The following is a 16590-nucleotide window of genomic DNA, read 5'->3' on the forward strand; positions in this document are numbered from 1 at the left end:
CCCCTTCCTTGGCTTTCATTCCCTGACCAGAAATGCTTTCTTCCACCTCAGGTCTCCCAGAAATGTCACCCGCACAAACAGGGCTTTCCAGACCTCACAGATAAACCAGGAGCTCCCCTTCCTGTCCAAGGTCTTTGGTCAAAGCACTATGTCGCCGATAGACTTTATTTTACGGGATGTGTCATCTGTTGATTGCATTCTTTCACTGTGCCTCCTTTAGAACGGAGGTTCCCCGAGGGCCGGGACCTGGCGTGTGGCAGGCACCGGACTGCTGTGTGTGATGGCTGCCGTCAGACAGAACTGACGGTTTGGAAAGTACCGCACTGGATCTGGTCGGGGCTTTGCCATGGGTAAGCTGTGCACCCCTGGGGATGTTCTGTGCCCTTGGTGATGGCATGTGCCTCTCCAGAGCCTTTGTAAATGAGGGGCATGGATGTGATGCCGAGGCTGAGACTCGGAGCACGGATGCTCCACATCCAGACCTATTGATCCTGAGAGAACCAGCGGAAGGGGATGACATCAGGGAGTCTTCTGGCTATGGCGCTCTGGGTCTGGCTGTGGCAGGGCCTGACTTCTCTTTGTTGAGATCTTAGACTTTTGGTCCAAGATATTTTGAGACGACTGGAGGACTGAAAACATCATATCTCTGATAGAAGACTTGGTGATAGTCTGCAATGCTATACTGCCCCATTGCCAGCAAGCCAGTCATGCTTGGAAACTGAGCTCTTCTGGAGAGAGACTCAGCATGACAATTGCCTTCCCCATAGCCATTTGCTCTCAGTATACTGACTCCGAGGGTCCAGACTTCTAGTGGTGACAACTGGTATACACACGGCAGAAAGTGTTCACTTCAATTTCCCGGGGGTGTTCTAAACCCGCTATCTTTATTGTTGTTATTATTGTTACTATTACAATTGGCAGTGCTAGAGATCAAACCTAGGGCTCTCTGCGCTTTAGACAACTGCTCTACCACTGAGTCCCATCCTCGGTCCTAAGCGTGGTGTCTTACTTGGGCCTTTACAATAGTCTTTGAGAATAGCCCTAAAAGGACCTGGGTCCCTTTGCAGATGAGGAAAGCCAGGCCCAGATTAAAAAGTGAATGGCAGAAAAAGGAGCCCTTTGACACCAATAAGGAACACTCCTAGTGAGATTCAGAATCTACCAAAAATTTACCTGACGTTTTTCCATGTTAGAGAAAACTTATGAAACCAGGGAGGACACCCAAAGTGAGACAGGTGGATATCTGTGGTCCTCCACTCTTCCTCTCTGAAGGGCCCCACACTGCATTTCAGTCTTCATTGACGACAGCCCACCTTGAACTTGTTAGGTGAAGAACAAACATTTAACCAAAGTTTGACGAAGACAGAAGCCCCAGGAATGGGAACAGTAGGACGATTATGACTCTTCCCACAAAGATTCACCCACCTGTCTCAGTAGCTTCTCCAGGCTCTACTCTAACAAGACAAGACCTCGACTCTGAAGCTCTGGTGGTCTCTGCCATCATCCTGCGCTCTCCCTCTGAGCCACAACTTACGCTCACTCAAGTGTATTAAAGGTCAACTTGAAATAAGAAGCCGTCACTGTTTAGCATCAAGAACAGAGAGAGAGAGAGTCATTGCCAGTCTCGGCTCCACCTCAGCAACCCTGCGTGTGGTCGCCCACTTTATCCGAATCTGCCAGCTGCCCCTGTGTTTTCGCAGCAGACCCAGTCATTGCCAGCCTCCCCAAACTCCTGCATTTCTCCAAGTACCCAGCAATCATCCAGAGAAGTAGACCGCTGGGGCTGCCTAGCCATTAGCTGCCCTGTCCTGTGGGAGTTGGAGGATGAGGGTGAGGGACCGTGGCCCCAAGGGGAAGGAACGAATGTCTTTGGAGACTGCCTCTCACGTCTTGTTCCTGGGCCAGCTGGTGCTTGTCTGGGGCCAGGGAGCCTCAGAGGGGCGGTGCTGATTAAGCATAGATGCTGGAGTGTTTGCCCTTGGGGAAGTGAGGAAAAGAACTCTGTTGAGTTGGGACTTAGCTGCGGGGACAAGGAGAGGCTCTGAGCCTGGCTGGCTATGTGGGTAGTGGGGCGGGGCGCGCGGGGGTGGGGGAAGCAATGTCCTAGCCCTCTGCCCAAGGTCTGACTTCCTTTGGCACTCGGGGCAGGAGGTGGAAAGGGTGCCAGCCAGGAGCTTGAGCTAAGCCTGGCCGGGGTGGGGCTGGGCCTGTCACCACCGGAGCAGGCTGGTAGCAGAGGGCGGGAGGAGGCTAGGTCAGACCTTGGCAAAGGTGGGGCCATAGCAGAAAGAGGGGGGCGTCAGCTGGGGGGTGGGTGGGCTCCCCTTCTTTCCCCACCTCGCTCTCCTCCTACTCCCTCATTCCCCCTCTTCCCCTTGCTTTTTCACAGGTATGCACTACCCTGCTCCCTCTCCTCATTCCCACTAGGATCTAGGCTTTGGTTGTAAAGTGACAAAGCTCTATGCTGCCTCCCAGAGCTGAGCTTCCAGCAGAGGGACAATAGACTTGTGGGTATCTACTAAGTCCTCAGGAGACCATTCAGCTCCCTGTCCCTTCCACAGCACAAAACTTCTCACCCCGGCTGATCCTCGACCTGGGACACTAGCAGAGCAGGAATTATAACGCCCTTATACAGTGAGGAAATGGGCTGGAGGGTGGGAAGGTGACTTACTCAAGGTCACCCTGGGAGGAGGCCTGACTCCCTGCCCAGGGTTCCTGCTATCCACCCTCTTCCCCAGCAGACAAGGCTTAACTCTGTTTCTTACAGACAATATCTCTTTCAAAGGAAAATTTGTACTTAGAAAATAAAATAAAAGAACAAAGAACTTCAACCTAGATAAGCTGTGAATTTGCTTAACATTAAATGAATATTTGCTGTGTAAGACAGGCTCCCTAGAGGTCCAGCTGCTGCTCTCTGGCCTTGACCCACACTCCTTTGGGTAGACATGGTGAAATCTGACCTGTCCTCTCTGGGTCCTTTGTATCTGTGAATTCCCATTGTCCAGTTAGGTTACTAGGACCCTGCAGACATAAGAAATATTCCCTGGGTGTGAAGAGTCTATCCTTAGTCAAGTTTTAGGCATGGTCCTCTAAGCCTTCTTTACTAGGCCATGTCTTTAATCTCAGTCTTGGGTCTACCTAAACCAATTTCAACAAAAACCTGCTAAGTCTGGGAAGAATGTTATCTACCCCATTCCTGATATCAACTCACCCTGCCTGCCTTCTGGGAGAATCCTAAGCTTGCTGAGCAAGAATTTGAAGCTTTCTCTTATTATTTTCTACCCACAGCCACCCCACCCCCACCCCCACTCCATTCGTGGCTCACCATTCAGAACTGAGCCCAGTCTCTCTCCTCTGTTGCAGTCAGGACTTAACTACAACCAAAGCCAGAAGGAAAAAACTACCCTATTGCAATAGCCCCCAATAAGGGCTTTCTTGGCCATTATAGCAACTGTATGAATAACTCTTCTTTTTAAGAAGACTCAGACTCACATTCAGTTCTGACCTCCAGATTCGCATCCAGCACCCCAAGTTCTCCTTTAATGGAGTGACCAGAGTGCCTGATCCAATACAGAGTTCCAGATGACTGCCCTCGGAGACACATTCAGGGTAAATTTTTGTATTTTTATCCTTAAGTTTCTGAGCATACTCCCCAAGGCTAGGTTAGAGTTCCAAAGTTCTTTGGCCAAAAGGTTCTTGTTTGAAACAAACCTTCTTAGATGGAAATATCATAGATCTTCCCTGGCGATTTATTCCCTGTCTCCAGAACAGGAGCTTCTGACTCTTTCGTGAGGCACTGAGTCCAGAGCTGTGTCAGAGTCAGAGGCAAACCGCAGACCCACTAGAGTGAGAAGCTCAAAGGCAGAAGGTGAGGAAGAGCCCAGGCTTCTTCGTTTGGGAGGTATCAGTAGTTGAGCTTCTGAGTTGACCCCACCTCAGCCCTGCCGACCTTATGCTCCAGCTTCAAGCAAGACTACAGCACTAGCTCCGCCTTCTTTTCTTTTATTGGCATGGTTAATTAGATAAGGCAACTTTTGAATTTTAATGGCTTCTCTTGGAGGTCTCTTTCCTCCTGTTACCCCTTTCAGCCTCCGCTTGACTCCCCCAGTCTGGCCATACGCTCCCCTGTCAGCCCCTCTCTCCTCGCCTCAGCTTTATCCCCCCACTTCAGTCTCCCAACTTCTCAGACACTTGAACTTTAGTCTCTGGACTCTCTTGAGGGAACCACAAGCAACTGTATATCAGGGTAAAAGACAATCTTGAAAGGTTCCTCCATAAATATTGGTAGCAAGCTCTGGTCTTCCTATTGAGTGCTAAACATACACCCTTAGCTCATTCCATCTGTCAGAAACCAGCTCTGAAGAACAGGAAATGAAGCCAAGTCGAGGGTCAGTTATAGTGCACAAACCAAGGCATTTACATCGCTACGTTTGTACAACTTATGGTTGAGACTTAAGAAGCAAAACTATAGTGTCAGTTTGTGTCTGTTTACGTACTTATGTATGCACGTCATATATGTGTGGTACCCTTCTATGCAGCACTATCAAATGTACTTATAAAACTCCATAAGACAGCTGTATTCAAGATGGTTTAGAGAAAGTATACTTGTCTCTTTTTGTCTGCCAGCTCACTTTCTACAATTTTAACTACTGACAGTCAACTAGAATCCAAAAATATCAATATCTGGAGATTTCCAGAAAGAAACAGTTCATCGAATTTTAAATATATTTTTTGGGGGGGGGTTACTTGAGTGTAAATATTGTGAAACAGTAACAGTTGGTTTGTTAAATGAGAAGGCCACTGGGAAGTGGTGGGTGGGTGGCATACACATACGGGATACACCGGATGAAGGGAGGACTCACATCCTAGGCATGACAAACGAATGGCATGAGATTTCATCAGGCCATACAGAATGACAACCTGGGGATCAGTGGAGGTAAGCAGTGGCCTCACATTACAATGAACAATCTGCGCTGTGCACCTCTGTGCACCTCAGATCAACCCATCAGGTAGGTGTTGGGTTTTTGTCTCCCATCTTCACCTCAGGACACAATATGGTATGTTGAGAGTGGAGACTGCATTTACCTGCATTTTATTTAGGACCGTTCTGTTTTATATTATTAGTTATTGTTGTTAAGTAAGAACTGTCACTAATTTCCAAGTTAAACTTTATATAAGCATGCAAAGATAGCAAAAATGGCATATTGTTTTAGGAGTTCAATGCGGGGGGGTCTTAGAACATACTATTACAATTGCTTATATTGATTAAATACTCCTAAAACTCTCAGATATACACGTTTATTCAAATGTTTTTCAAGTTCATGTAACTTAGGCAAACTTTTTATAAATAAAACAATTTTAATATTGCTGGTTTCATAAAACTAGCCATGAATCATTAAGCATAACACAAGCATATATTTTGTATTTAATGCTCTTTATCATATATCTCTATATATCTATATCTATATATATCCTAACATGTATGTGTTCTTAAAAAAAGCTAGCAGGTAAACAACCTAAATTAATGGATATTTCTGTTTAATATCTTATACAGTTTTTTTGAACAATCAAAGTATAACCACTATAAACATGTATACCAACTGTAAGTGGGAGAAACATTTTATGAATAGACTTTCCAATAATAATTATGCTGTGGGTTGGATAAAATAGTTTTCAAATCTCCTTAGTAACTTTCTACCTTAGATCTGTGCTAAATTAAACCAAGAAACAGATCTTCATTAAGGGGCTAGGTCACGTCTAAGACGAGCTACTGAGGTATAGGAGTCACCAAGTTCAAGTTTACAGTTATATGCCCCGGGGTCCTTATTTTTATATTTTTATGTACTGTGAAATAGCATATCCCATAAAATGGGAGATAAAGTACTTATAAATTTTCTGGTTTGCTACAAAATCCTGGTATGTGATAGGTGACTAGCTATTTCAAATCCTGAATCAAATGCTGACATTGAATTGATTTCAAAGGATATTTTCTCTCACCTTGTAAAAAAAAGCATGTTAAAAGACAACATGAGTCAGGCTTGGTGGTTCATGCCTATAATCCCAGCACTTGAGAGGCTGAGGCAGGGGGATGGCCATCAGCTTGGGGCTAGCCTGGATTATACAGAGAGTTTTAGGTTAGTCTGAGCTACACTGCCAGAGCCTGTCTCCAAACAGCACGACAATGGTTTATCTGATGAGCTAACTTGCAGGAAAAGTATTATCAAATGCAAGAAGATACTTCATTCTTCTTGTGTGGCATGTGTGGGGGTAAACGGTATTAGTGGAAACATTTTGGAAGCTGCATGAAGGTCTTCAGATGTGTGGCTACCGTTGCTGTTCGTGACGTGCCTGATATAATGTCACGACCCATAACTGTTTTCAAATACCATGCCACTGGAGTATCCAGGCTTCCTAGCAAATGAATTCTGATCAGATCTTTGACCATACCCTCTTAACTGTCCCATGTGGAAAATGTCTGCCTTACTGAGTCTTCTCTGAAAGAGGCAACCACCAACCACCTCCAGAGCTCTCTGTCTTCAGCAGAAAAGGAATTTCTCAGAACCCCATGGTAGGTTCTCTAGGGTCCAGGCTTCTGGTGGTTTTCCTTTAGTGACAGTGAGCCCTGGCACTAGAGCAAAGCAGGACTTGCTGACTTCCAGACGGGAGCTACTATATCCACGATCTCACTAACGCCAGGGGAAGCAAACCCAGGAGGGATGAAAGCTGCTGCTGCTGCTGCTTTGGGGGGACTCCAGCTCTCCAGACCCTACAGCCATTTAGTTGAAAGGTGAAACATCCACCTTTTCCTTGTGGCTGATCTGTCAGATTCAGAATGTTTTCAGTTGGAGGAAGATTAGCTATAGGTACACATTCAGTGCGAATTAGCTCTCTCTGTAACAGGACATGATTAGAAATACTGGCTGTATGTATATAAGACTGACCAGACAGTCAGACTTTAGGATGTGGCGTGAGACATGATCAGGTGTTCCAAGGAGCTAAGGGCAACGTCATAGAGTCTGTAAGGGTGCTTACGGAGCCCTCTTGGGAAAATCAGCCTAGAGACTGGCTTGTATATGTGTAACAAAGATCACTTCTGGATAGCCCAGAAATTTCGTATATTTGGGTATTTATGGATGTGTGTGTGTGTGTGTGTGTGTGAGAGAGAGAGAGAGAGAGAGAGTGAGAGAGAGAGAGAGTTGAGATATGTCACACACACACACACACACACACACACACACACACACACACACACACACCTCTCCCAGAGGTACATGGGTAGAAGTAAGTTCCTGACTTTCTTTCCAGCTATGAGAACCTTGTCAGGGTGCAGCCTCAGAGTCCATAGGTTAACTTCCCACCTAGCAAATTAAAAAATAAAATCCCAAGTTATCAGTTACCATTCTTGGTGCATTCATGCTCACAATCTGACCGAATTGAATGAGACCAGACTTATCCTATAAATGAAGATAATCTTACATTGATGGTCTCTGTTAAAAAGCGCAGAGCGACTATAGAAGGTAATCCTGTAATCCAACAGAAAACGCTAGTACACCCTTAAAGGCTAGCAGCATCTGAACTCTTCCTTAGCTGTGGGGTTATGAAGGAGGGTGTGCATGTGTGCGTGTGTGTGCGTGCGCGCACTGATGGGCGCAGGTGCAGGTGGTGAATCTAGGTGAGGAGGCATGGTGAATAGAAGGACCGGTTGGGTGGCTGATTGCTGGACGGGACAAGAACCATCTCTTTCTCTGTGGCATCCATACCACATGGAGCACGTGTTCTACCTCCCAGGTACTCAGGCAGAGACTGGACTCACTTCACTATGCTGTAATCAGCTGGTCAGTGATGGATACCATGTGCGGCTTAGCTGTCCACAGCCCCTCCGCAAGGCCAGACAAATGGGAGGGTATAGTGGCTCTGCTCAGTGACCCTGGTCTTACTGCAAGGCCACTGGGATTGGGGTCTCTGAAATGCAGCTAGACATTTTCTACAATCTCAGGTTAGACTTCTAGAATAGATAGGAGGACAGAGCAAACTAAGTAGCCACTACAGGATCAAAACAACGTACTTTGCTTCCTGAAAAAAAAATCACATCAAAGAAAAGACTCATTGTTCATCCCCAGAGACAAAAAAATAATCATGGCAGCTGTGTAACTATGCTTAGAGTTTTGCACAAGTTATTTTTTATATATATCCAACAACAACCCCATAAAGTCAGTATATTATTTTCTTTTTTTACAGAAGGACAACTTTGAGCCAGGATCTGAACTCAGCTCACATTTACCAACTCCGAACTCAGCCTCAATCATGGGCAACTGGTTATTTGGGGCTCTTAATGCAATAGGAGAAATCAGAGCAAGGTGTAAGGCAGGCTGTGCTAATCACAGCAAAAGGGAAACATGAGCCAAGGCCCCCACTTGAGGCTGTGGATGCAGTTTGGGGGCATCCGATCACAGAGAAGCAAGAGCTTTCTGAACAGCAGGTTTACAGAGACACACATTACAAGCCTGAGGTAACTGTAAAGTCCTTGACAGGCCGAGTCTCACTGAGGAGAGAACCCTGCAGTAAGCAACAGAGGGACCAGCTTCTCTTGGAGCCACTGCCAATTCTCCTGGACACATGGGTGTCCAGGATATAGATTCCTGGGATTCACATGGGCCCACAGAATTGAAATTTGAACCCCAAATCTGCATTCTCATAGGTTTACCACGGGGTGTGGATGAAGCAGTGTTGGTGGGTAATTGGGTTTGGCTGAACTTCCATACCTAGGCAATGCCACGGTTGGGATGGTACTGTGGGCCAGGGGGTTTGTCAGTTCTAGTTCTCCAACCTCCCACCAGGCTAGAGGAAGGTTTATCAAGGCTGACAACCAGTCTGGGTCCTAGTCATTTTTTTGGTTCCTACTTTTGACACACTGTCCTGTGTTGGCAGCATACCGCTCCGTGTCCCTCCTGGCATTTCTGTTTTGAGGGCTGGGCCTCTGTGCTCTGCCTGTCCTTCATGCTCCTTCCTCTGGTCAGGCAGGGGGAGGTTATGCATATCTGCACTGTGAATTGGACACAGATAATGGCTGTGGGTAGTGTTACTGAGAGTGGAGAAGCAGTGTGACCAAGATGAGGTGACAGCCAAGAGGGACAAAGGTCACCCAGCCAACCAGCCTGATCAGACCATTGGTGCATGTGAAGGACAATGTAAGAGAAGATGGTTGGGGCTAGGTGACTGAGGCTAAGGATGCCAGACTGTGGACTCTAAATACTGGGGAAGGGTAAAGACAAAGATACACCTAAACAACCATTATTGAGACATGGCTGCTTATGATGGGCCTTGACTCTGGTTTTTCAGGTTCTTTATCAGTGTGACACGGCAGGCTTCAATGAGCGGAAGTGAGTAAGGAGCCTGTTTCTTTCTCTTGAGATTAAAGCTTATGCCATACATTAGATTTTAAGTTTTTCAACTCCAGAAAGGTCAAGAAAGAATATTCTGGTGAAAGAACGGAAGTCGGTTAGAAATATTGCACGAGTTATATACATATTACCCATGGCAGAAAGAGAAGCAATCGCTACAAGGGGTCTTCCTCAGACAGAGAGACAAGAGGCCAGATGGATGGAAAGGCTTAGATGAGAGCATGGCGCAGAGACGGTTGTCAAATTAATAGGACAAACAGACAAACCTACTCATGAGGGGCAGCAAGGGGTCACCCCGGTGCCAACCACGTGCTCTACTTTTCCACGGCATGAGTAGGGGACATTGAAGCTGGGAAGAGTCAGGCCCCTGTTGCGGAGGTGTCCAGAGCCATTGCCCTCCAAGGACGATGGGAGGTAAAGATAAAGCCTGCTTGTAGCAATGAAGTCACTTTGTGGGAAAATGGGATTTGGTTTCTCAACTTTTCCAGAACAATCTCTTGCGTAAGATGGGACACATTTGACAAGAATCCCACGGAGCCCTTATTGAGTGAGCACTTGGGCACTGCGCGAACCGCCTGACAAGTATCATCTTGTTCACTTCTTACAGGAGTCCTGGCGGTGTGGGCAGCACTCGAGCTTCTGTTTTACAGGGGAGGAAATGGAGACCCGGAGGTGTTGAGTCATTTGCCCCAGAGCAAACAGCTGTAAGTGCAACAGTTGTACTGGGAGCTTTGTTGGATCGGCCCACAGCACGGCTAGTACTTGGATGCCCTATGGTAGAGGAGATATCCTGTGGTCTAAATCAGCTCCATCTCCGTCTTCCATAACAGGACTGGACCCTGGATGTTTTAGGCCTACAGTTCCATTTGCCTTTACAGAGGCAGTGCTGTGCAGTCCTTAAAATTCTCTGTCTGGTAGTTCACACGGGGGAGCATGTCAACGCTTCCCATTTGTTGGCCATCTAAATGAGTCATTTTCCTAATGCCATCCATTTAGCAAGCTTCTGAGGTATCACCTCACTGATGGGGTAGAGAGGTAAAAGAAGACCAAGGGAACATACCTGTAGTCAGCTAGAAAAGTGGGGGGAGGGGCTTGACTGTACCCACCTTCTTTCTGTTTTTCAACCCCTTAACAAAGAAGAACTTAGAGATGCAAGGGTTAGCTTCCTTGCTGGATTTGCTTCTGATGATTGGGCATGGAAAATCTCCATGCCATGCCAAAAGGAAAGGAAGGAAAGAGAGGGAAGGAAGGAAGTCGGGAAGGAGACAGAGGAGGGAAGGGAAACTTGGGTAGATATAGGATATGCTTCAGGAGTCATTAAAATATCGAGGAACGGCCTAGATACATAGCTGCAGTTCCCAAACCTCTCATAAGTGGCACTGGCCACAGAGTTGGGCCTCAGTGTTCCCTGAGCCACTCACTGCAGAACATACGCAGCCATGAACCATATTTTCTGGACTATGGTTAGAGGTCAGGACCTCCTGCTTCGTTACATTCTCCTGTGAAGTCAAGTGTGATCCTCTGGATAAAACCAACGGCCCTTTAAGCTTCTTTCTTTTCTCAGAGTTTGACCTTGACTTCTGAAGCCCTAGAAAGTGTGACGGGTGGCAGGCAATAGCAACAGCACCCAGAGAACAGGTTAGCAGCCTGGACAGGTCTTGCCAAGTCTAGAAGTCAAGAGGCACCCAGAATCTGTGCAGTCCTTGGTGCCAGAGCAGGCAGCCCGCACTCCAAGAAATCAGGCAGGGGTCAGATATGGCACGATTCCAGGGGTGTGACCTGGGTCCCTGAGTAGGTACAGTGAAGCAGTTTGGGGGTGGATCTAGGTTCCAGTGGGATAAGAGTAGCCTCTTCCAAATGACACAGTGACCTTTGGGGACCTGGGTAAGGAAGGTAGTCCATGGGTAGAGGCACTGAGCTATGGAGCGATGCTTAGGAGGCAGGGTGGGGTTGGGGTGTGGCCTGGAAGAGTAGTTATGATCCTGACTGTGACCCAGAAGTCAAGCTGACCCCATGCCAGCCTTTCTGCCATAAGAATCTCCTCGTTGGTTCTTGGAGGCTCGCTCCATAGTCCTCTCATGGCTGAAATTTCCTCTTACGTTTGAAACGAAAACTGTTTCTTAATCTTGAAGCCTTGTATGTTTCTTGTTTCGTTTTTTTTTTCACTTAGTATTCTATGGTGGCCATTTTCCCATGATGCACTTTCCCTCATCCTCTATCCCTCTTTTCTCACCACCATCTTACCTGCAGGTGCCTCGGGCTGCCATCCTCTGATTAAACCAGTGGTCCTCTGAGCTATCCTGCTAAACATTCAAATCCTGCTCTCTTCAGGGGAAATGTTTAAAAGATTTGAAGAAGTTTGCATAATAGGAAACCCTGCACCCTCACAGGGCCTTGAATTGTTGATCCTCTTGTCCCTGCCTCTAGAGTGCTGGGGTTAGAGGTGTGTGTGACCATGCCCTGCAAAACCAGAGTTTTAGATCATTCTTTTCCATCCAGCTGTGTGAACCTAGCAAGGCGGGGGATAATAGCACGCTCAGGCTGTCACAGCCACTGGGCTCCTGGGAGACCCTGTGTACCCTCACGTTACTCCGGAGGAAGTGGGGTGCACCCAAGGCTACAAAAGGCACCTGTGTTTAATTAGTCTCCTCTGTGGAGATCTATGAAAGGATCTCCAGCAGCCTGGGAGGAATGTGTGCACTTACGCCACACCTGCATCCGAAAGTGATCAGGAGCAGCACCCACATATGACTGCAGTTTAAGGGAGACAGAAGAACCCAGGAAGCAAACGAGGGAAGGAAGAGTGGACCAGATGGAGCTAGGCTTGAGGTGAGCATGAAGGAAAATGCCCACAAAGTCCTCGATGTCTACAAACCGAGTCCTGAGGAGGAGGCCATGTTAGCCTGGGCAGCTCTGCTTCCTTAGTCTCTAGAATCTGCCACTCACTCACCGTGTGCCAGCTGATCAACTGGGCAAATCTCTGTGCAGGTCAAGTTACGACAAAAAGTAAAGTCGGAAGTGTATAGAAGGGTTGCTTATCTTTTCACTTTCTTGTCTCCTACACGGCTCAGGTCCACGGGATGCTATGACCGGAGCTGCCATTATTGGTCAGTAATTCTGAATGGACACCCAAAGACATCAAACAATTATGGGGACCATATCCAAAGCATGCATGACTTTTCTGAGCTCAAATTATACCCTTTTATCTTATCTGTGTGATGAGGGTGGGCATCGGCCATGGTCCTGTGTGCCCCTCTCCTAGCTTCAACCCGGAGACATTAAGGCACCTAGAAAGGAGCAAGATGGAACATCACATTATAGGATAAAGTCTAGGTCTCCTTTAAGACTCTGTCATCTGTGGCAGGAGTGATTCGGGACAACAAGCAGAAAGAGCACTGGGGAAGAAAACCTCACATCTTTAGGGACCTCTCCTGTTGCAAGATGGCAGGCAAAGGCCCTGTCACCCAAGAGACTTGTTGTGATGAGACAATTCACTTTCAGAATAGAGATCAAGATTTGAGCTGAAAGTAGCTGGCGATCCAGGACAGTCAACGTATAATAGCAAATGGTGTTGAGTGGGGCCAAGAACTGTGGGCGGGCAAAGTATGGAGGGTTTAATCTGGTTTTCCCAGTGTGGTCTGTGCCGGTAAGCCGAGGGTGCTAACAGAGGGGAGTTTTTTAAATAAGCATAAGTATTCATTAGTAACAAAATGTTTCATATAAATATCATATCAATACACACCTACAATACCTTTGGTTTGGGTTTGTCCATGGGAAAAAGGGGTTCTCTCCTGACTCCATAGAGATGAGCTAATATTGGGGTGAATCTATCCAAGCCAGGAGCTTAGTAAGACAAGCCCAGGTCCTCCTGTCTGAAGCCTTCTGTGTTTCTCAGAGTGACTGTCTGGGGGTTGATGGACAGTGACTTCCCATCCTGGTTTTACAGAGGTGGGGACTGAACCTGGGATGGGTGAACTGAGCTATCAAGAGGCAAGAGTCTGGCTGTTCCCCAAAGAGTGGGACTCTGCCTAGATCTGCCACCTCTCACTATGTGGCCCATGGCAAGTTCCTTAGCTCCTCTCTACCTCTTTTCCTCATTGATAGCAGCTGCTGGCTAAATCACACAAGTCAGTGTGTGGGACGGATCATGAAAAGGCTTTTGCGTGTACACAGTGCTACATCAGTGTGCCAAATGCAGACGCTCCCAGCCCCCACACCAAAGGGAGCCAATGGCAAGCTCCCACAGATGTACCCTATGCTGCAGGAGAATCCCACTCAATACTAGTCAAGGCGGTCAGTGCAGGGCGGAGAGGGGCTAGAGCCCAAGGGACATAGGGAGGCAGGAATCTGGAAATTTTCCCTAGCGTTCTGGAACAGTCTCTGTTTCCTCTCTCAGAACTTTGCCAAGGAGGAACACACAGGCTGGCTAGGCCCGTGCCAAACAAGAACAAAAAGGGATCTGGGCCGGACAAGCTGACAAATTAAATATGCCCAGGTTAACATGGGCAAATGCTGGCTCCAGCAGTGTCCGTCTCTTCCTCCTACTCCTTCTCATCGCTACCAAGAGGTAGATTTGTTTTAGTTCCTGCCAAGAGCCGCATCAGAAATGACCGCTGGTTTGCCTTTGGGGAGAGCTGCAAAGAAACTGGCTAGCTTTCTCATTGCTTTGGTTATAACAGACCACTGCATGACCCTAGGACTTCAGTGGCTTCCGAAGTCCTGGACCTAAAACCTTAGGATCAGGGTATCAATTGTGGAGCAAAGACCTATTCCTAGCCCTGGCCTTGCTTCTATGAGTGCACGAGACTGGGAAAGAACTTTCTTCTGGTTCTCCCTATCTCCTGGGTCTGGAGGGCTGAGACAGGCAGACGGATTTGAATTTTTTGACTCTTTCATCTGTTAGTTTGGTGAAAGTCCTCAGAGGTTCAGTAGCAAGACAGGAGCACTCTCTATGGCTGTGGACATGGACTAGACAAACGCTGTCCCACACATGGCTGGACCTACACTTTCTCTGAATCTGTAACTCCTTGGTTGAGATTGCCACCACGCACACATTAAGCTCAAATAATCCGAATCTTTAGCTGGATCACACGCCTCATCAGTCAAGTCTAGGCTGTTCATTTCTGGGCAGAGTTATTCGTTATCGCCGTTGAGCCTGACTTCTCCTGGCCCTTGGCTTCTCTTTTGCAAGGCTTTCTCAATTTTTATTACTGACTTGGCAGGACACTGGGATGTTCATTCATTCAACAAACGAGTAGAGTGTCTTGGTGTCTCTGGCTGTGCCTCAGTGGGCTTAGAGGGGAGGAGGCTGCAAAGAAGGAAGATGATAAGGAGAATACCGTGCATGGTCTTCTCCGTGTTACTGCCCTGTCCGTTCATCTGAGGCTTCTGAAGGCACCGATGTTAATGATGGTTTGGGGCAGACATGGAGCTTCGGGGAAGCAGGCAGACTAGGGTTTAGTGGGAAGCTAGGAGAGAGTTCACAAGGCGTCCCCTACAGGGAGCTCTTCGGGGTTGGAGATATGAAGACCAAGAGGGATGAAGACTCAGTTAAAATCTCTTTTCCCTTCTTTCTCAGCCCCACATCTACTTCCAATCAGGCAATTAGAAAGATGCATGGGTTTTTAGATCAGAAACCTTTCTCCCTGGCATAAGCCTCTTCCCCTCTCATATACTGCATCCTCATGCTACAGTCCCCACCCCTTTCTCTCTCTGCCAGGGTCTCCTGTGTCTCCAGCTGGCCATGAAGTTGCTATATAGCTGAGGATGATCTTGATTTTCTTATCTCTTTGCCCCCATCTTCTATCTGCTGGGTGTGCATCAGCATGCCAGGTTTATGTGGTGCTGGAGATCAAACTCGGGGCTTCATCCATGCTAGGAAGGCGCTCTACCACCCGAACAACACCCCTAGCCTCTTTCCAAAGTTCTATTGATTGCTTCATTTCTATTAGGCACAGTCATCATGGTGGGCAGCGGATAACAGGGACCTAACCCTGTTCTCAACAGTACAGCTGACTGGTTCAGTTAGTGACTGTTTACTAAATGCCAGGCCCCGCATCTCTCTCCCAAACTGATCTGAAAATTCTGGAGGGGGCAGTCATAATTTATTATTTTACCCATTGTTTTCCCTAAACATAAAATATATGCACATGCCAGACAGTGATAGCACACACTTTTAATCCCAGCCCTTGGGAGGCAGAGACAGGCAGATCTCTGTGAGTTCGAGGAGAGCCTGGTCTACAAATCAGATGCCAGGACAGCCAGGGCTGTTACACAAAGAAACCCCATCTCATAAAAAACCACTGCACATATGGTAGAGTCAGACTTCCCTGATATAAAACCTAGTGGCCTTCCAAATACCGGCCTCAGTTTCTTTGACCATAAAATGCTACCTCATAGATTCTTATGAAGTGTGGATAAAGTAACCATCAGAGGTCATGCAGCCCAGGGCTGGGCAGACACAAGATGTCTGGTGAATGTTTGAAAACAAAAGGTTTATGAATCTGAATAGAGACAAATTACTTCTGATCAAAATTTCCCTTCATAAGCAAGCTAAATATGTGCCTTCCTCCTGCTCCAAATCACAAGAGCACTTGTAATTTATTCACCTGAACTCTATGGTCAAGGACAATACAAAGACAAGTCACAGGCTTAGTGACTTTGGTGTCCACATGACTGGTGTCTGAGTCCATGACCTCCCGTCACTGGAAGAATTATATTCATTCACTTCAGCCCCGTTCCTCTCTAAATCCTTGATTAAAATTCACAATGGTGGCCTGGATGATTGGCAGTTCTCCTGGTGTACTCTTCCCCAACGCTGCCCCTCCCATGTGTGTACAGTAGAGTCCACTAACAGCTGTAGGAGAACCCATGGGCATGAGGGACAGCTGGTTTCCAGAACAGTCCAGAGATGTCAGCCAGGGCCTCTAGTCCCCAAAAGCTCAGTTCTCTGGAGACATGGTCCCCTAGCACAATGCCTGGCAGGCCTGCGGGATGACAAGCGCCCCTACAGGAGCAGACATGCCCCAGTCTTGTGCAACCTGTTTAGATATTGGTTGAGCATAATGAATGGAAAAGAGTCGCCACGTTAATCTCTCTAATCTGAAGTTGCCAATTTGGCTCATACCTATACTCCCCTTCCATCTACATTGTCCTCAGCACAATGACTGGATTTGAAGTGAGGGAAGGT

At 47.3% G+C, this 16590-nt stretch overlaps 1 protein-coding gene and 1 long non-coding RNA gene across 4 annotated transcripts in view; one reads left to right on the forward strand and one right to left on the reverse strand.

The window, feature by feature from the left end:
* Positions 1–16590, reverse strand: part of Zbtb7c (zinc finger and BTB domain containing 7C) — a 321380-nt gene that overhangs the window by 92708 nt on the left and 212082 nt on the right. The gene's annotated exons all lie outside the window — the stretch shown is intronic.
* Positions 213–16182, forward strand: LOC146891870 (uncharacterized). 3 transcript variants are annotated; one of them, XR_014996901.2, is made up of 4 exons: positions 213–1830; positions 3512–3609; positions 10009–10105; positions 11652–16182. It is a non-coding gene; the product is annotated as an uncharacterized LOC146891870 (long non-coding RNA). The 3 variants fall into 3 exon arrangements; XR_014996900.2 differs by having other exon boundaries at positions 12473–16182; XR_015734675.1 differs by having other exon boundaries at positions 213–350; positions 12473–16182.

Source organism: Myodes glareolus, chromosome 13 (assembly GCF_982192425.1).
Source record: "Myodes glareolus chromosome 13, mMyoGla1.1, whole genome shotgun sequence".
Taxonomy (NCBI): domain Eukaryota; kingdom Metazoa; phylum Chordata; class Mammalia; order Rodentia; family Cricetidae; genus Myodes; species Myodes glareolus.